The sequence below is a fragment of the Eleutherodactylus coqui genome, chromosome 8 (assembly GCF_035609145.1).
Source record: "Eleutherodactylus coqui strain aEleCoq1 chromosome 8, aEleCoq1.hap1, whole genome shotgun sequence".
NCBI classification, from domain to species: Eukaryota; Metazoa; Chordata; class Amphibia; order Anura; family Eleutherodactylidae; genus Eleutherodactylus; species Eleutherodactylus coqui.
The window spans coordinates 87579434-87600764 of NC_089844.1; the positions used below are offsets into that span (position 1 = coordinate 87579434).

Below are 21331 nucleotides of genomic sequence, written 5' to 3' on the forward strand. Positions count from 1 at the left end.
TAAGTAGAGTTATTTTAACATTCTCCTTCAAGAAACTAAAGAACAAAAGTACGTGAACCTTGATTTTAAACATGGTGCTCTTACTTTTTAGCCAATCCTGTTAATACTGCATCAGTGCTAAACCTACTAAACATGAATCACGGGAGATTGCCTATCTTAATGAGCTTTACCATGAGCTTGAGGCCACATGAGTGAGGATTTCACACTGTTGACCCTAAACACATGCTACAAACTTACTTACTTAGACTTGGGTCCTCGTACACCTTTCGGCGTATCGTAGATGTACTGTATGTTGCCAGGTGATCTTTTGCATTCCTCGATGATGCTTCCCAATTTCTGGATTCCAAGAGCTAGCTATTCTAGCCAGTCTGGTCTCAGGAAGAAGTAAAAGCACCTCTCAAGTCAATTTTTGAAATTACCTTTTTTGTATCAACTTTTCCAAAAAAAATGGGATGCGTCATCAAGGAATGCAAAAGATCACCTGGCGACGTACATTTATAGAGGACTTGCACAAAGTTGACCTTTCATGGGATGATGCCAAAACTAAGGCGTATGAGGATGCCAAAAGGCGTATGAGGACCCAAGTCTAAGTACAGAAAAACTATCAAGATTTATCAGTGGAATGTACCTTAACAGTTTAAGACAATTCAGAGCCACCAATTGGGATTCAAAGAAACATAGTCACAATTGAGCTTACAACCAGGTGGGAATTTTGATATAGTCCCAAGGTCATGACCTGTTGACACTGCGTCGGCATAAAGACTGAGACTTAATATCCAGATGCTAAATATGCGAATATGGGATATATCTTGGACTAACTGGAAAAGGCCAGTTCATTTCATTCCTACGCTGGCACTTCTGTACTTGAAGGCAATTCCCCTCAGATCACAGAAGAGAACCGGTTGGAAACCACCAAAATTCTTTTAACTGTGCAGATCAGGGCGAGTTCACACGAAGCAGCCACAGCACCGACTGAGTTATGGGTGTGATGTTGTAGAAAACCACGATGGCATGCGGTTTTTAAAATGATTGTTAATGGCCGTGAGGTTTTGCAGGTAACCACAAAAATTTGTGGTAGAAGTGGCATGTGGGCACAGTTTGTGGCCATTACATGTGAACTCACTCTGAAGGACTTTAAGGATTAGACGACGGTTGACTGCACCTGTCAATTCTGGCAGGACTGTACAACTCTTATATGTGCATGGGGCCTCTTAATTTTCCCTCCAACAAATATTGTGGTAAAGACGACTCTGGCACGTTCAATTTTAATATAGTATGTAAGGCAGGAAAAAAAAAAAAAAAGACATCTAGTTTGGCCTATTACTCCCCAATGTTGACCCGGAGGAGGGAAAAAAACAAAAAACAATGGCATAGAAGCCAATTTTCCTCATTTAGGAAAAAAAATCCTTCCTGACTCCAACCTGGCAATCAGAATAATCCCTGGATCAACAACCGTTGAAGTTATTAAGGATTATAACTTATAACATTGTAACACTCAAGAAAGATGTCCACGCCTTCTTGAACTCATCGAATTTGCCATGAAGACGTCCTCAGGCAGAGAGTTCCATAGCCTCTCTGCTCTTACAGTAAAGAACACCCTCTTCTGTGTCGGTGTAGAAACCTTCTTTCCTCAAGACGCAGAGGGCACCCCCACAGTCCTGGGTATAAATAGATGATGGGAGGGATCTCTATACTGACCCCCAATATATGTATACATAGTTATTAGGTCCCCCCTAGGCCGCCTTGTCCCTCCTGGAGATAAACTGCCACGATTTCCCCACTGTTCACAAGTAAAACAAATGAACGCTTAGCCAAACCAAGTGTCTAAGTGTTTGAGAAAGATGAGTATAATAACGGTTGGTCAGCTATTGAAGGTATATGGACACCTTTATACAAGTAACGCAACTGCATTTGATTCCGCTTATCATAGAACATATCATTCATGGGTTCCGGTTGTGACTCATTCACCAGCAATGGTAAATGTTGTCTCAAGTCACTGTATCTTACATTGTGACTCCTTTTCATCTTCTCTGCATTATGACCAATACCAAGGTGACTTGTAGACGGCAGCTCATTGAGAACAACTTATTCTAACAATAAACTACACAAAGTAAAAATAGGCAGAAGAACTGGGGAAGAATTTACAATAAAATGCTGGACATCCAGACAGCGCTTTATCCATCATGTGCAGCCGTCACCAGATCTCTGACAGCAAGAGATCTATCGAATGTGCATTAGCTCCTTTCTGGTCATTAGAGGAAGCGAATGCTATAGCCTGTACTATAGGGTAAGAATAATATTACAGAGGGACCTTTTTTAATACATATTTTTATTCTATAGTGCGCTATATGTAGATTTAAAGCAGCTGCCCTACTAGGACAACTCTTCATATGCCCTATGTATGTTTGGGAGACAGAGAAAACAGCTGCTAACAAGCACAGGATTACACTCTGGTGGACCCAAGCCATCATCTCAACAACCATCATGTAAAACGGTGCTTCCCTTCAAGCAGATGGACTTTGCCTCCCCTTGTACCAAGTTCTAAAGTTATCGCCCATCCACAAGATAGTAGGGAATAATCTTATAGTTGGTGGTCCGACCACTGTGACCCCCTACCGATCCCGAGAACGGAGGTCCCATAGGTACCCGCATGAGTGGAGCAGAAGTGGTGCATGCGACCGTCACTCCAGTCATTTCAATGGGAGCACCAGAGATCGCCGAGTATTTGTACTCCTTAATTTCAGACACTCCCATTAATATGAATGTAGTTGCGGTGCGCATGCACCACTTCTGCCCCAATCATGAGTGTACCAGCGGGACCCTTGTTCTCTGGAACGGTGGAGATCTGACCGCTGGGATTTCCACTAACGAAGATAACGGATAACTTTGTAACTTGGCACAACTGCTTTAAGAAAAAAACATGTAAAAAACGCACATGCAACACTGAGATTTTGATGCAGATTTTAACTCGTCGATTGAAGAGGTCAAATCCACATTACAAAATGTTGTATCTTTTCATACAATGGGCTTTATTGCTAGTTTAATACAAAACAACCCACGCTCTGGCAGCAGATTTCTTGGCGCATTGTCTACCGCAGGGGTCCCCAACTCCAGTCCTCAGGGACCACCAACGGGTCATGTTTTCAGGATATCCTATGGTAAGAACACCTGTGGCAATGTCTGAGGCACCGACAATAATTACATCACCTGTGCAATACTGAGGAAATCCTGAAACATGACCTGTTGGCGGTCCCTGAGGACTGGAGTTGGGGAGCACTGGTCTACTTAGCCCAATCACAACCTACAGTTAAAGCGATCCTCTTGGACAATGATGGCCACACAGTTTTCTGATGTTCAGGGTGAATTACAATGTATCGGTAGTCTAAGGTACTACATGCTGCTCTGACTGGTCAGTGTTGCTCACATGGATAGCACCAACCAATCAAGGCGGCGTGTAGTGTCTTAGACTAATGATGCATGGTAATACACCATATGCATCATGGTGGAAACATCTTTGTCCAGGACCAGAAGGTCCATGATGGTTTTGGTTCTAGAGCCCAATAAAACTGCATAAGTCAACTTTACCACAAAGTTCAAAACGCATGGATGAATGTGGAAACCAACCGTAGGAATCTACGTACATTCATCATGACTGCAGACAAGACTATGTAAACAATTGGGGATAAAATTTCACCAGTGAATATATTATAAAATGACAGCAGGTCCGGTGCTCAGTTATTTAAATAGTCTTTATCTATCCCCGGAGGACATCTTCTCAGACATGTGATTAATCTCTTACGCTCAACCCAGTCCCCCATCCTCCCCAAGGCCGGTTATGGACCATTTCGCTTCCTTCCTGTAGGCTGAATAGCCCCACACAGTGCAGGCGACACTGAAAATTCTTGCAGCAACAATAATCTCGACTTTGTATTTACGGGATTTAAAAAAGGATATAAAAATAATTTTGTGGCATTTTCCTTGTCTTGTTTTCAGCTTTTTTTATAATTGTCTCCAGGTTCGAAAGAATTTTAGTTTTTTCCCTGTGTGTTAAGTACTCCCTAGCATCATAAAAATATTACTTCAGTGTGCGGGTAATGAAAAGCAATCATCGTGAAATGTCTACGAGGAATGTGGGACAAGGGTTTTACTGAAAACAGTTAAGATTTCCTTTTTTTCTTGGTCCCATATGGTTTCGATTTACCGCATCATGTGTTGTTGAGCCCTTTCCCTGTCTGCCTCATAACACACTGTAAATCTCCCTTAACCCTTTACCAGGAGAGGACAGATGGATGGTAACAAAGCAAAGTCACCCAGGCAAGAAAGGGAAATGAGGTTTCTGATTTCTAGGCTTAGAGCTACACTAGTAATATTCAAGTGACCGAAAAATACATTCATTAGACTTTTAGCCAGCAGTCATTGCCTCATCAATCAAGAAAGTAATGGGGCAAGACTATCAATGCAACACGAAAAAAATGGAATCTGTTCCATTGGGCCGCCAAAATCCTGTACAAAGCCACTGTGGCTTTGCAATTGCTGCCATTGAGACTACAAAATTAGTACACAAAATTGTAGGGAAACTACAATGGCTGACACATTTATATAAGATCTGCTATGTATGAATCTGCTATTCCATGTGGATATTATTGAAGTTTTGGCATTACAATTTGGTCTGCACTACTACAGGTCAATATACTAGGGAATATAGCACCGTCCTGGTAATATTCAGTTAAGTGTAGATAAATGGTGGTCATGCTTAATAGTTCAAATTACTGGGACATATGTCATAAAAGGCAGGTTCCACTATGCTATAGGGACAACAGAGTTGGGGTTGGATGGTGGCTCAAATACGGACCACCATTTCTTTTCTGTCACTATATCCTCTGAAAAGAGGATATAGACCATCTTACCATGACTTATGCTCCTTCCCCGAGTAACCGAAGAACAAATCATTCAAAATGTAACAACTTAACAAAAGGCTATAGCAGTTAATGGGAGGTTCATCATTTACTCAACTAAATTGGAAAGTTTGTTGTATTCAAAATAAATATATACAGTCTGGAGCAGAGGAGGCCAATCAGCAGCGAGTTGCAATAATCGAGCCTAGAGTGGATGGGGGCAACAGTGAGCGTTTTTAGGGTGTCCACAGTGAGAAAAGGGTGTATTCTAGCGATGTTCTTGAGGTGCAGCTGACGTGTTCGGGCGAGAGATTGGATGCAGGGGGTGAAGGAGAAATCGGAGGCATATATTTATTTTCATGCCCCATTTCAGCATTATTCACCAATCAGGTTGCTGGAATTGTGAATCATAACCAATCAGGTTGCTGGATTTGCTGAATAGTGCTGAAGTGGGGCTGAAAATAAATACCTGCGTCCTGGCACTATTCAGTGAACTGTAGACAAATGTTTGTCATGCTCAGTAGTTCAAATTATTGGGGCTTATAGCATAAATGGTAGGTCCCGCTATGCTATAGGGACAACAGACATTAGGGCAGGTGGCAGCTCAGAGATGGACCCCCATCTTATTTCTGTCATCAATATGTAACCCTACCTTGGGGTGTAGTGAAAAGAGGATATAGACCATCTTATCTTGATTCATGCTCCTCCCCTGAGCAGCCCCTCCCCTGAGCAGCCAAAGAACAAATTATTCAAAAATTAACAAATTAAAGTCTACAATTGCCAATATGAGGTTCATCATTTAATCATCATGAAATAATCATTTCATAACTTTATCCAATTATGGCTTTCAACAGATTCCACTGCATCTCAAAAAACAAATGCTATGAACAATGCAGTAACAGTTCATATAGTTAATTAAAACAATTATTTTTCCGAGCATATATTTATTTAGATGACAGCACCACTTGCAAATTACAACATATGTCGATGCTCAGAGCAAATACACTGACATCATAATTGGACTTGACTACACTGACATCATTGTATACAGAAGAGGATTTGCTTTCTTGGCACAGAGTACCTTTCAAGAGTTGATCTCAGGGATCTGCAAAAAATGCAGGTAAACAGTGAAGAGCACTCCTACTATTCCCCAGGGCCTGAAATTTTGGAACATCTTATCACCTTGGCATGCCAACAAGGATATTTATATTAAACTCATTTCTATGTATTCTTTCTTCGTTGGTTCAAGCACACCCATTGAGTCTTCATTAAAGAGACTATTGTTTAGAGAGGGTGCAGGACTCTTCCCAAATTAATGACATTAAGGGAATGTGCCATTTTAAAAAGGTGGAGCAGATCCAGATATGCAACTTTAACTGACAAGATAATACCCTGCCCATAACTGATGCATTCACATAGAAATCAATGGTCAGGTAGACGTCAATGGCAGGAGAGGATTGCAGTCCGTGAATTTAGCATTACTGAACCATAGGCCTACTGTGTGTGCCACCTTTTAATGCCTCCATATGGCACCATATTCTTACCTAGAAGAAGTGCTCCTAAGGAAAAGGGAATACCTCCGCAGGATGTAACATGCCACAGTTTTATTTGCTATCAGATTCCATATGCATGTGGGAGAAGAAAAACCTATGAGCCCATAGACTTCTTTTGGAAGCACATTACCAAACTGTATGACATGCATGCATAACATAACTGTGCACATGAGCGCTCGCGAAAAACTGCAACATTTCTTAGTTCCTGCAAAGGAAAATGGTTGTGTACCTCTAGTAGTGATCTGCAATTCAAAGCTAGAAGAACTAAGGAAAACTGCAAAGAAACTCCATCATACCCTACACAAGGATGACCATCTGAGAACCATATTCCCAGACCCTCCCCTCCTATGTTACAGGCAACCTCCTAATTTGAGGAACTTTATAATCAGGAGTCCATTGCCCTTCGACACACAAAAAGGAACTCATCCCTGTAAGCTAAGAAGCTACAAGACCTGCTCACATGTACTGACCACGGACAGGATACAAATCCCCAACACACAGCAGAACTATAAGATCCCTGGGACATTCGCATGTTCCACGTTCAAAGTTGTGTGATTGATTTGCACTTGAAAAAATACCAGAGCAGGATACAAAATACATGATGTTATAGCGAGCTTTCCAACCTACTCGGTCCTTTCTCAGGCTGAATAGATCCGAAGAGATATTTTTTTGTTAGCCATTAAAAAGGTATCATATCTAAAAGATTACCGTATTTTCCCGCAAAAAAGACGACGGGGCGTATAAGACGACACCCGACTTTTCGTCTTATATGCCGGGAATACAGTGTGAAAAAAAAAAGAAAAGAATACTCACCTCCGGCGGTGCTGCTGCAGGTTCTCGCTCCCCCATGCACGCTGGCTAATGCTCTGATTGGCTAACTTAGTCTGGCGTTAGCCAATCACAGCCATTCAGGACGTCATTGAATGGCTGTGATTGGCTAACGCCAGACTAAGTTAGCCAATCAGAGCATTAGCTTTCTGGAAGCGGGGCATTCAAGCCCCGCTCGCAGAAAGCAATGCTCTGCCGGCGTGCACGGGGGAGAGACAGCCTGCAGCAGCGCCACGGGAGGGGAGTATTCAATTATTTTTTTTCGGACACTGTATACCCGGCGTATAAGACGACCTTCGACTGCAGAGCAGATTTTTCGGGGTTAAAAGGTCGTCTTATACGCCAGAATATACGGTACTTGGTTGCTCTTACTGAGAACAATCACAGGGAAAGTTCTGAAATATACTTTGTATTTGAATTTCTCACTATTTCAGTAATTCTGCTTGCTGTCCATTCTTGTTTTTCAGTCTCTAGATGTAAACATTACATTTCTTACAGCTTGAGGCTGGACTCAGACGGCTATAATTTACTGCATGCTACCCACGGGAGACACGTACATGGCACCCAGCAAGTATGCAATGACATTGCATACTTTCTGTGTGCTGCCAATCCTCATGTACTATTTTGGCATGTATGTGTGCAAGATAGGCATCAAGAAAGAACATGCAGCGATTTTTCTTGCACGTTTACTTTACGTAATTCGTGTGAGTGGCAACATGGCCGCCAACAGTTGGAGAGAGATCTCTCACCCTCTCCCCGGCTACCCCCCGCTGTCCTCACTGGATTGGAGTGGTCAGTACTCAAGAGGGCAGGAAGGAGAACCACCTCCACATGCTGGACCGGTGTGACTGAGTGAGTCAGACAGTCACAGAGCTGCAAGTGCCACTCGCTGCCTCGTCATCTGTATGAGCCCGCCTGCGAGTCTGCAAGGTACCGCCTGCAGCCTTGCATCCTCCAGATTCAGCCTCCCCTTTGTGCTGGGCTGCATTCACAGCCATCCTGGTCTAATGCAGCCCTTGGATCATGGGCTGGACACCCCTGGTCTAGAACATAATAGCGGGAGGGAAGAAAATTGCAACTAGATAAGAAAAGATCGTAATTACAGAAGTTTCCCTGTAAAGTGATTACTTCTGAGCCTCAACACATCATCAAAGCTGTGTTCTGTAATCTGCCAACAGACTCAGAAGCCAAGAAGCAAACCAGAACTTACTGTAACTTGTAATTAACACAACACACAGAACGCGCTATGTCATTAGCAGAACTTTCAACTTTTTTAGCTGGTTTCTTTCAGCTCATACACACATCGAAGAGCACTGAGAACCGTAGTGCTATTGACAGGACACTACTGTACTGCCACCAGAATACTTCCCATGTGGGACCTTGTATCTTGGGTCAAATGTGAACCAAATTGGTACAATACACGACATCCGATGGAGAACACGTAAGGTTTTTTTTTTATGCAGACACTGCATAGAAAGAAGAACCCAGAATCCCCTCATACACTATCCTAGCAAACGTATTTGGATTGTGTCTTACTAGTAGGTCACGTGTCCTAAACAATGTTACATAAGATGCAGACCCTCAGAGGTGTCAGCCATTGTTTGGAATATGAACTGCACGCTATTGGATATATGGCTTATACCGTCATACGCAAGCTGCCAATCACAGAGCACAATGCATTGACACATCTGCAATGGTGCAAGGAGCATAGTCATTGGACAGGTAAGCAATTGAAAAATATTCTATGCAGTGACGAATCACACTACTCCATCCATCTCCAAATCAGATGGACGTACCTGGGTGTGGAGGAGCCTGGGGGATGCCTTTTATCTGAGTATGTTGTGTACGCAGTTAATTACGGCCAAGGCTCCGTTATGGTCTGGAGCCATTTTACATGGCATGGTCTCTGTCCGTTGGTTGTAGTGGCAAGAACCATGAACATGGAGGCGTAACCTGACATTTTAAACAACAATGTGGCAATACTCAGTGATACTTCCAACAAGACAATGTGCCTTGCCACAAATGAAATGCTGTTTTATATTTAAGTTGGATTGAGGATATGGATGTTCCATGATTGGATCAGCAGCACAGAGTCCAGACTTGAGCCCTACAGAACATCTCTGCAATAAACTGGAATTATGAACAGCATCCATCTTTTTTGAGAGAGCTCACCAAATATTTGCAGGATGAATGAAGGGAAATACCAGCTGAAGTGTATCAGATATTAGTAGAAAATATGCCACAGAGAGTATCAGATATGATTAGAGCCAAAGGAGCCCAACTAAGTATTACCATACGGAAACAGACTACTTCTGATTCTTGCTCACGTGTTCACTTACTTTTGATATGATATTGTATTTTACCACGGCCCCATGAAATGCTAATAATATTTGAGATTCATGTGAAAACTAACCCAAAAACATGACACAACTCTGATACACACGCTCTAACTGTAAAGAGCCATGCATGACCCGTGTGTCCATCGCATGACCAGGTCACATTTGTGTCCGCTCAGTGTAAATGATGATCGTTCCGAGCAAGCAGTGATCTTGAAAATCGTAAGGAATTGAAACAGAATAATATAGTGAAAAATTGTATAACCTTTCATTATACGAAGAATGTACTATTTGCTGAAATCAGAATATTCCTTTACTGTGAACGGGAGGCCATCTTTCTTCTGAGGCAGTTTGGATACGAAGCCCGTTGTCTCTGTAGGTCTAGAGATCCGCTGTTGCACATTTTCCTGTAAAGTCCACTTACTTTGGAAACTCAAGAATGAAACACTTTCACTGATTATGTGCTAAACGTCTCTATTATGGAGGGTTTCAATTATTCAAGCACTCATTTTAAATTACTTCTGCCTCTACAATATTTACAAGCGACAGCAACTGAAAAGGACTCCAGCTGCTGAGGAACTCCCACAATGCATTGCTGCTGCCACGGTTCTGTAAAGAGACCGAGTTCCCCACAGTTCTAAAATACATGTGGAATATCCGGTACCCCCCCCCCCCCCCCCCCTAATAAGTTCCCTGCACCCTGCCCTTTAAATATTGCCTTTCCTTGGAACTCCATGTTGTAACTTTCCTCCGATATTCCTCCTGGAAACTTATGAATAAATTGCCAACTGGGAGTTACCATTCCACCCTTGTCAAAGAGGCATTTCCCTATAAAGGTATACACACTCTAAGTAGTTCTAATAATGTCAGACTGTGTATGGACAAACAGTCTGACACAAGGGTGGAACTGGCCCACATTGCGCACCATAAGACGCGATAAATTCTTCCCCAAAACCCGCAGCCTCCACGTGGCTTTTGGTGGGTAATTCCACAGCAGTAGGTTAAGCGGTGCCTTACGGTGAGTCCTGCAGGGATGATTCGACCCATGTGAAAGGGCTCTTTAAAAAAGTGTCGCACCAAGATACATTTTTATCACCTATCCATAGGATAGGTAATAAGTCTGATCGTTGGGTGTCTGACCGCTAAGACCCCCACCAATCCCGAGAATGGGGTCTGGTGTCCGCGCGCAGTGGGGAGACTGAATGAAGCAATGGCCATGCATGTGCAGTGCCGTTGCATTCATTTTCAACAACAGGACTACCAGAGATGGCCCGGGACAAGCGATCAGCAATTTCCATCAGCCCCATTGAAATGACTGGAGTCGCTGCTACGCATGCAGATCATCACTGCATTCAATCCGACATCTCTGCAGTGACAGAATAGAGGAAACAGGACCCCCGTTCTCAGGATCGGTGGGGGTTTCAGCATTGAGACCCCCACCAATCAGACTTGTATCATCTATCCTATGGACAGGTGATAAAAGCCTATATTTATGGGAATGGTAGCACTCAGTTCTCAATTTATCAATACATTTCCAGGAGGAATAACAGAGGAATGAAACCATGTAGATTTTTAAGAAAAGTTGCTCCAGAAATGCTATTTTATGTGGAATACAAGTATTGATAAAGTAGACAGGAAAACACATATCCTTTTAAAAACAAACCTGTAATTCTCATAGGTAAACAACGCTGCGCTCCCGATATCTTGAGAAGGCTCATGAAAATTTCTTAAAAAGTTTTAGATTTACAATCAGACAACATGGGTTTAAAAAACACACCACCACCTCACATCTAGAAAACCAAAGTGAACAACTTTCAGTACATATTGTAAGCTTCTTCGTGTTGCTTGGGTGCGCAAATTGGATTTAGAACGGAAAAACAGTCTGTTCCAGGAGGTGGCTTCATTTAATCCACTTAGTACTAAAATGGGCCGCGATGTATTTACGCCTCACATTCTGCTCGGTGCAGGTCACACATACTTGAGTGTCATATTCTTCAGACATTTTCTATTCAGAGGATCTTATTTGAGGAAATACGTGTCTGGCTATCAGAGTACTTTATCTAAAAGTAACCATATTTGTTTCTGGTAGAGGCGGTTCAAAAATTAGTTTTAAAGGGAGTGCACCAGCTCGAGCATGCCATCCAAACTGCAGGCATGATGTTATAGAGCGGGAGGAGCTGAGCAGGCTGATATATAGTTTTATAGAAAAAGGTTTGGTATAATTTGTGTTTTATTAATTTATATCTCTGTTCATTTTGAGCTGAACAGTCCAATGGGCGGTCAATTCAATGATTGACAGCTACCCCTTTATGTACAGTCATACAGATAGCTCCGCCCATTGGACTGTTCAGTGCAGAATGTGCAGAGATATAAATGAATAAAGCACAACTTATACTGAATCATTCCCCATAAACCTAAATATCAATCTGTTCAGGTCCTTCAGCTCTATAATATGATGCCTGCAGTTTATATAGCATGTTGGAGCTGACAGATTCCCTTTAAATATTAAATCAACAGTAAAATAGAGATTTTTTTTTGTTTGTTTTTTTGCTACATTATGGTTATGTTTTTAACACATAAATCCTCCGGTTTTGGGGCAAAATTCTCTCCTGGGATAAGAGGGGGACATATTACCTGCAATTTTTGTTCTCTGTCGTTCGTCCCTTTGATCCACCGGTTTCTGACCCAGTTTTCGCCCATTCAAAATGGCTGCAACAATTAATGTCCAAGGGTGGCACTACACATTAGATAGCTGTCAGTCGAAGATGATCATAAACACACATGCTTGTTTGTAGAAAGGCGAGTAAGCCATTGCCAGACACTTTTGGCAGTAGCTTATCTCTCCAAGAGCCAACTGCCTGATCTGTATCAGAATGATCTCTATCTCCCCTCATATCTGCTGTCAGGAGAGTCAGGAGGCTCTTATATACATTAAATGATCAGTTGGACCTGCCAAAATCATCTATCTAATATGTATGGCCAACTTAAAGGGGTTGTCCCGCACCGAAATGGTTTTTTTTTTTTTTTTTTTAAACCCCCCCGTTCGGCGCGAGACAACCCCGATGCAGGGGTTAAAAAAACAAACCGGGCAGTACTTACCCGAATCCTGGTGGTCCGGCGTCTTCATACTCACCTGCTGAAGATGGCCGCCGGGATCCTCTCTCTCTGTGGACCGCAGGGCTTCTGTGCGGGCCATTGCCGATTCCAGCCTCCTGATTGGCTGGAATCGGCACGTGACGGGGCGGAGCTACACGGAGCCGGCATTCTGCACGAGCGGCCCCATTGAAGACAGCAGAAGACCCGGACTGCGCAAGCGCGGCTAATTTGGCCATCGGAGGCCGAAAATTAGTCGGCACCATGGGGACGAGGACGCCAGCAACGGAGCAGGTAAGTATAAAACTTTTTATAACTTCTGTATGGCTCATAATTAATGCACAATGTACATTACAAAGTGCATTAATATGGCCATACAGAAGTGTATAGACCCACTTGCTGCCGCGGGACAACCCCTTTAAGTCTTAATTGTCCAAGACAACTGATGTCCAAGACAACCCCCTTTTTTTCTTAGGAGGCCAGTGCAGGAACCAGTGATCGCTGCATGTATTACTACTCTAACCATCTTCACCTGAAGCCAAATCTGCCCATACATTAGCACTATAGTCGTTACAGGGGCATAGCCATCCATGTAATGCTCTCCATCCTGGCTCATATGAGGAACCAGACTTCCACTATGAGGTCTCTATGCCCTCTATATAGGGAAACCCTTTTAAACCTCACCTTGCAAGGGCAGGGTCTTGCATCCAAGGCAGGAGTTCCCCCTCACTTCCATGAAGAAAAAGGGAACTTGTGTTCTATTAAAAAATGTTTTACAATCCTCCGATCACTTTCCATAAACCTACAAACAAGTCATTTAAGTAAAACACTGCAGACAGAACAGGACTTGAAGTCTGATCTTGCACCAGCCAGCAGAGAAGAGTGATATATTATATTGTATGAGGTAGTTCATGAATATTTTAGTTGTGATAAAATAAACTGAATTCACACAAATACCGCTGGAGGGGGTGTAACAGCAATAGACTTTATTGTTATCTGTTCGCTGAATAACAACTTTAGCAAACCTGCATTCTTGTTGGTACACGTTACTGCGGAGCTGCACACCACAGAGGTCTACCGCAGCGCTGCCGTACCCTACACCAAAAAAAAAAACTCCAGAGACTCAAAAAGTAGCAGACATCCTCACAAGCTTGTAAAACAAGTCATCATCTGGAGCAGACGATGAGGCCATCATTTGTGGATAAAAACGAATGATTTCACTGATTGATTTGGTCATGTAGCTGTAGTAACTTGTCCTACCTATACAAGTCTATTGAAAGTGGTTGTACCAGAATTTCAAAGTTAACCCCTATCCACAGTGGGATAACTCAAGAATGGGAGTCCCGTGTCTCCCAACCTCCTCACCGTGGAGTTACTGCGCTAATCATGCAAATGCACCAGGGCTCTATTCACTTTCAACGGGACTGTTGAGATACCCAAATGGCATCTGCTCGGGTATTTCTATCAGCCCCATTGAATGGAACGCTGACCCAGAAAGTGCAGCCAATGCGCCATTCAGAGTGAGGTCACAGCAGGGGAAGAAGCAACCCCCGCAGTGACAGGAGAGCGGGATATGGGAATCCCGTTCTCGAGATTGGTGGGGGTCTCAGCACTGAGACCACCACCGATCAGTAAGTTATCACCTATCCTATAGATAAGGGATAACCTGAAATTCTGGTACATCCCCTTTAAATCTACAGGGACCATCAGATCAGTAGTTTCCTGTGTTGAAGAATGTTTATTAATGTTTTCCATTACGAGGGGCTTCCAAAAAGATGATACTCTAAAAGTGAAAAGCTGAAGACAGCGATTTTGACATTACATTGCTGTATTTTTAGACATACAAGATCAGCATGGGTTGTTCCATCGTCTTATAGACAAAGTGGACATGGTAAATGGGGTTTCTGATTCAGAAGACCGCCCAAAAACCGTAAAAGCAAAAAAGTATACAAAAAGAAAAATAGATAAATCTCTAGAATAAAAAGGAAAATTATTTGACAACAATGTAGTAAGTTACTCAAGGTATTTCATAGAGCATTAAAAAAAAACCTTGAGCGGAAGATAGCACCAGGTCAGCCCCCCGGTCATGGTCTACAGGAATACATTTCATTTCCCAGCCGCCCCACACAATTCAAATGCAAAATGTGGGAGCAAGAAACACATGGAAGTTTATGGAGCCAAAGTACATCTAATGGCACCAGCCAAAAACGTGACAAGATCTACAAGTATGACTAAAAACCAAGTCTGTCGATGACTAATCTAATGAAAAAAAATTAAGCCGGAGAGAAAACATTTTATTCTAAGTTATTAGATTTGCCATGTAAAATTGCAATCACGTTATATTTATAAGGAAGAACTGTATCTGAATTTGGGTCACAAGGGAAGATCTGCCACCTGGCCTGTGGCAGTTGTCAAGTAGGGCCAGGTCATCATACATGGATTGGTTGACCATGTAGCTCTATGTTAAGGTGCACTGGTTACATAGTCTGGTTTTGTAAACAACCTCCAGAACTTGCTAAGACAAGACTTCACACGAATTTTAGATACAGAGGACAGCTTGACTTTGTCACAATGTTTTCAGTAAACAGACAATAGAGTTAATGACATCTTAGCACTGCACCGAATTCCCATGCTTCCTCTGCCCATCAGGACATCAACTTAATATGTGTTGACACCATGATAAGGCAGATCCACTCCCAAATCTGGCAGCGCTCCCATGGAAAATTTTAGTCGGAGTGAAATATTGTCCTATGACTCGACATCGCGGTGAGATATCAGACGATTCTGCATGTCACCACTACATCAGGCCTTCAGGCACACATCTAGAAGACCAGAGAACAAGCATAGACAGCATCAGATATTTCTGTAGTGACTACAGAACGTGTTATCAGCTACTGGAGCGAGCCTTTGTTGGAAGGCAAACCGAGAGGAAGCAGAGGACGTCAAGAATGAACTTAGTTATAGTTAAAGCAACCAGTCCAGGACATACAAAGATGGCCTCATCACTTCTCCGACTACCTGATGCACACTGTGCATTAGTATGAATCATAGGAAGCTAACTGAAGTGCCATATTTGGCTCCGTTTTACGTACAGAATACATAAGTGCTTCTTGGCCAAACTGCGTGTTTCTTGACCCAAACTCCAGAGTTTGGATCAGACCACTTGTGATCAGGCAGGGACACACTTCTGTATTCCATATGTAAAGAGGAGACAAAATACGGCAGTGTGGTTAACCTCTTAATCTAAGGCACTGCACTTGCTTCGATTGACCAGTCTTGCCCACATGAGCAGCAGCATGCAGTGTCTTAGACTACCAATACATACTAATGCAGAATGTGCATCAGGTAGTCAGAGAAGCATTTGCGCCATCTTCTTTTCCAGGCCGGAGGTCGCTTTAAGAGAGCCTGATTATCAAACTTTACATTAAGCTTCCTGCATTACTGGGCTTTTTTATTAATGGAATCCAAGGCTTACAAAAACACATTGTAATTAAATGACTAATTTATAATGTATATGGGGTCTTCCTACTCTATCTCAATGACAGATGCTGGGGAAAAAGAAGGATCGGGAAAATTAAGGTGCCCATACACCTTCTTTTGCTGTTGGCTGACAGCTATTTCTCCCAACCCCTCCATACATTAAAATGTTTGGTTCTGGCCAAGCATTTATGAGTTTTCCATGGTGAGAGTGGAGAAAGCCGCAACCAGACATCTCTGATGGAGGCTTATCTCAAAGAAGAATGGATTGGGCGTTGGAAGTTTGACATGCCTAATCCTTCTTTCCAGATATTATTGGTCAGGAAGAAGTCAGGAGGCCCCAATACACATACGACAGTTGGCTGTTCCTGCAAAAATTGGCAGGGTCAAACAACTTTTCCGTATTGTGTATGAGGGACCTTTAATATCTCCATGACTGATCCTTTGTTCCTGTAGGGATATAAGTGTCAGAGGGATCTCATTAAAAAGACACGCATATTTATGAAGGAAACAGCAGGAATAACTGTCAGGCGAATTAGCATTAGGTTACCAGCTATCTCAGTTGTACAAAGGCTAAAGAGGACCGGTCACGTTCTCGAGTCAGCGAAGCTAGCTGCATAACCTCTAGGCCACAGCCCCATTGACTCTAGTGCAACTTGTCTTTTGCATCTACTCCCCCCCCCCTTCCCCATTCTACTGTACTGACACCCGTTAGTTTCAGCTCCCGAACTTGTGAATCTGTCAAGTGGGTGGTCTTCTCCACTGACTGTCAATGGGTCACATCAGTGGGCAGTGGAAACTTGGCGTCACTCACTGACAATGAGCTGACCTGAGGACATGACAGGCCCTCTTTAAAGAGGGTTCAATACATTTGACCCTCTAACCAAGCTCAAACAATGAAAGCATCTTGTAATGTATATTCAGTGGCTTGGTAAGTCACTGTGGACCACATGTCACAGCACACTCAACTGATCCTGCAAACGGATGGTAGATGACCATTTCAGAACTTTAGTAGTGGTCAAACATTCATGTAGGTGGTCATTTTAAACATTTTTCAATCAAGTTCTGAAATGGTTATCTGCCATCCACATGCTGGATCATTTGGGCGTATTGAGATCATCATCGCGGTTGGACTGCATGCCTCGATTGGAAGGTACATTGTGGTAATTGGCTTATTCTTTTCATGAACGCAGTTTACAGTAACAATGAACAAAGTGGCTATATAACTTGTCACCGAGGCCTAGTGTATATCGGAGGCGAGTGGCCGTACGGCAGGACCAAAAGAAATGTTAATGCTCAATAATTACAAAAGATTTTCTTATTTCTCACAGGCTTGGGGAATTTTTGAGGAAGACTTGGCACAACTAAGAATGTGTATTACTTCCTATGAAGGGAGGAACTGGTGAATGGCTGCCAGACACTGAATTGGCCAACGACGTAACTTCCCCCATATAGCAGATGCCTGATGACCTCTGGCTGCCCAAATACTCATGAAATCCTCAATGCATCCTGCCAGCTATCTAATGTGCATGGGAGGTTTGGTATGGCGTGCTTATCGAGTGCACACTGACAAAGGGGAAATACCTGGCAATCACTTAAGTGTCACGTGGGAATGTTTGCCTACAGAACACACATAGATGGCGGCACAAAACGATAGAAGTGGCGCTCTTCGACATTTCATTCACATGTGTCAAGTTGTGGACATGAAGTTTTAATTTTCTGTTATCAACTGTTTGTTGCCAAATCTAGTAGGACCATTATTTCAGCCATTGCATAGAGGTATTATATGGCCACCATATGGCGGTATTCTTTACCTATTCCCTGATGTCATTTGTACAGTACTCTAAGTGACCGCTAATTCAATAAAACAGCTCACTTTAGGGTGCTGCCTAATATCACCGCCATACGGCAAACTCCACAACATTGAGTCAATTCAGATACTAAAAAGTTTTTGTGGATTTCCACTTTCCTATAGGTCCAGTCGGTGTCACTCACGTAACGCAACAAGTCACCAATAGTTAGGTCACCGCAACATAATCTGAAGCCTCCAGATTATCCAACAATTGCACAGTTCAGTCATTAATCTGCTTCCATTTGATGCCAAAACTGTGAGGTTACTTTTAAGCACTTAAACAGGGCAATTAAATCTTCAAAAATATTAACTGCCCACTAATCATCATCATCATCAGCAGCAAGGAAGAATGTCCGGAATTTCAGCTTTTTCCCCACAGCTGGGATAAAAGTCTGAAATGTCACACTTTCTGTGGAGATCCTCACCTACAGGCAGAATTACTCATGTCTTGGAACAATTAACCTGTGACTACTGATTAACTCCTTCTACCCGGAGGTCAGGCATGCAGTGGAGGCTGGGATCAGCAGTGAAAGAGCCAAGACTTGAGGTGTAACAAAAACAGGAAAAAAATGTTATAAAGGATAATTAACCGAAGAAAAAACGTTTCCTAAGTTATTAATGCTCACTATTGCTATCTTTGTCGCAGTCTTCAATCTTAGTATTTTCTTGCGTTTCTGTCTCTTGGTTACGGAAATTTACAGTCAAATTTGCACCACTAAAACTGGTGACAGTAGCCATTTTTGACACTGATTTTCTGGGGTTATAAAAGGTCTGCTTTTCTCCCCCCTTAGAAACAGCACCACTAGTGGCTGTGGATGGTATGGCAGCTCATCCTAATTAATGGGGTTCTCTGGGCAAATATAATTGATGACCTATTCACAGCATAGGTCATCAATAGCTGATTGGCAGGGATCCATGACTCAGGATCCCCAGCGATCAGCTGATTGCCCGGCCCACTGTCAGTGCAGTGGGGCTGGATGTGGTCATAGGGGTCGGAGAAGGAAGTCTATTAAGTAGCTTTGCTAGCATTGATTTCAGTAGCAGGTCCCAAGCGACTGATCCCTGCCAATCTACCCTGTTTCCCTGAAAATAAGACATACCCTGAAAATAAGACATATCATGATTTTCCAGAATTTTTGAGCCCAACTCCAAAACTAATCCCTGCTAACAGTTAATTTAAAAAAGTCAATTTAAATAGTGTCCAGGCAGCTATACATGTAAAAAAATTAAACCTTTATGAACAAAAATTAATATAAGACACTGTCTTATTTTCGGGGAAACACGGTAACTATTAATGACCTATTGCGAGGAATGATCATTGGCAGTAAAAGCCCAGAATACTCCTTTAACTTGAATGGGGATGAGCTGCAATACCAAACAAAACCCACTGACAAATGTGGCGCTGTTTATGGAGGGTAAAATCTGCATGGATCCATTGCAGAAAGAATCTGCCCTATCTCAATTTATTCCATTGTTTTTAAGGACAGATGACCGTATGTGTTGTGAAATTATGGATCAGCAGCTATAGTGAGACTACAACATAACATGCCATAACAAAAATGTATCTGTAAGGTTGGGTTCACACGTTTCTGGATCACCGAAAAAAAATAAAACACACACTTTTCAGAATCCGCATGTTTTTTTTTTTTACTGCGTTTTTTAACAATGCGTGTGATTTTTGAAAAGCACTTTTTTTTGCTCCGGTTAAAAAAAAGCAGCAAAATGCAAAGTGTGAAAGCCGCCAAAATATGTAACTAAAACAATGTAGCATTAAGTCTAATAATTCAAAGTAACCCTCTACGGCGGCACAATGAAACACCCCCAGTCTCCCATGCAGAAAAAGAATATTACAACCTGAGGAGTCAGTTAGGAAGAAGAGTTCGGAGGAATGTGCCCAGACAAGGCACCTGCGTTAGTCATGGCGGTTGTACAGAACGTCTTACCTGGGGCTGGAGACTAGGAAGTCGGATACGGTTGATTGAAGAAGGGAGGGTCACAGGAAGGAGGTAAGAGAGGTGCAGATGGAGTTCAGCCAGGGCATGTCTCACCCTTAGGGAGAGCTTAATTCAACTTCCAGCTCACAAGGGACGATCAATGGAAGACTTATGGGGCGATGCTAGTTGTAGGTCCACACAGTTGTAGGTCTGATGCACTTCTTAGGACACCCAGATAACTTCTAGCTTACTTTTCTACACCCACACTTACTCTATGCCACTTCCAGGGAATGAATGGGGGGCACTAAATACTCCAAAGGCACCCCAATAACTTATTACTTTGTATCAGTTCTTATTGTGTAACAACACACCACCCTTCCAATTACTCTATGCACTGGGCAGCTCACAATGTAGGGTTACAATAAAGGAACTGATGCACCCCCAGCAACACCCCAATGACTTACACTACCTGTGTCAAATCAGCTGTCTTCCGTAGCAGTGCACTCCACTCCAACTGCCTCTTTGCAACTTCAGTTCTCCTATGCAAACTTCCTAGACACTTCAGGTCAGTCTTCCCAGCCCCTCTATAACTTCCTGAGTCCTGGCAAACTCCTTCATACACCTACCACAGCTGCTAACGGAGATGATCTCTGCTGCTAGCTCAGTGTCAGCCTTCCTAGTAGGAACCATCACCCTGTGGAGCTCACCCGTCCCCGCCAGCACAGATCCCGGGATCCCTCTGCCTGCAACTCTCTGTGATTAGAAGACTGCCAGTACCGCCTCCCTGCAGTACACCAGGCGGCCGCTAGATGGAGTGCCGCTGGATCGTGTTGAAGGCAGCAGATGAGAAGAGAAGGAACAGTACAAGGACAGAGGAAGGAAAGTGAACTCCCTCCAGAAGAAGCATCTGAGTCAGTGAAAAAAGGAATGGCAGCTATTTTTATTGTTTAGACTGCTTGGAATCAACCTTGTCCTCTGCTAAAAAAAAAAAAAAAAAAGAACTCTTAAAGTGCATAATCAGAATTGCTAAAATAGCAATTTCCTAATACAGTATCAGGGTAGGTCTATCCTATAGGGGTGAAGGAAATCCAACCCCAATATCTGCAGGCACAATTGGTTTATGGCCGTCTACTGTTACAATGAAAGACTTGGCAGATTGCCGAAGGCAGCAACCTGTAATCTGCTAACTGATCTGCAGGTCAATATGGGAATGTGAAAGCCCTGCCCTTTTATTACTAGTAGGCTCATGGGATAAAGGGGCCATGTAATATTCAGATTACACTGGTCAACATGATTTTTATCACATGAATATTTAATGATGATTCTAGTAATTTCACCTCCTGAATTCATATATGTTGTTATT

At 42.8% G+C, this 21331-nt stretch overlaps 1 protein-coding gene across 3 annotated transcripts in view; it reads right to left on the reverse strand.

The window, feature by feature from the left end:
• Window positions 1-20712, reverse strand: part of TANC1 (tetratricopeptide repeat, ankyrin repeat and coiled-coil containing 1) — a 212609-nt gene extending 191897 nt beyond the window's left edge. For 2 of the 3 annotated variants that reach the window (XM_066575991.1, XM_066575988.1), the window contains exon 1: window positions 19978-20712. The gene's annotated coding sequence lies outside the window, so the exon portion shown is untranslated. The remainder of the gene's footprint in view (window positions 1-19977) is intronic. The other variant, XM_066575989.1, reaches the window with a different exon arrangement.
• Between the last annotated feature and the right edge of the window lie 619 nt (window positions 20713-21331).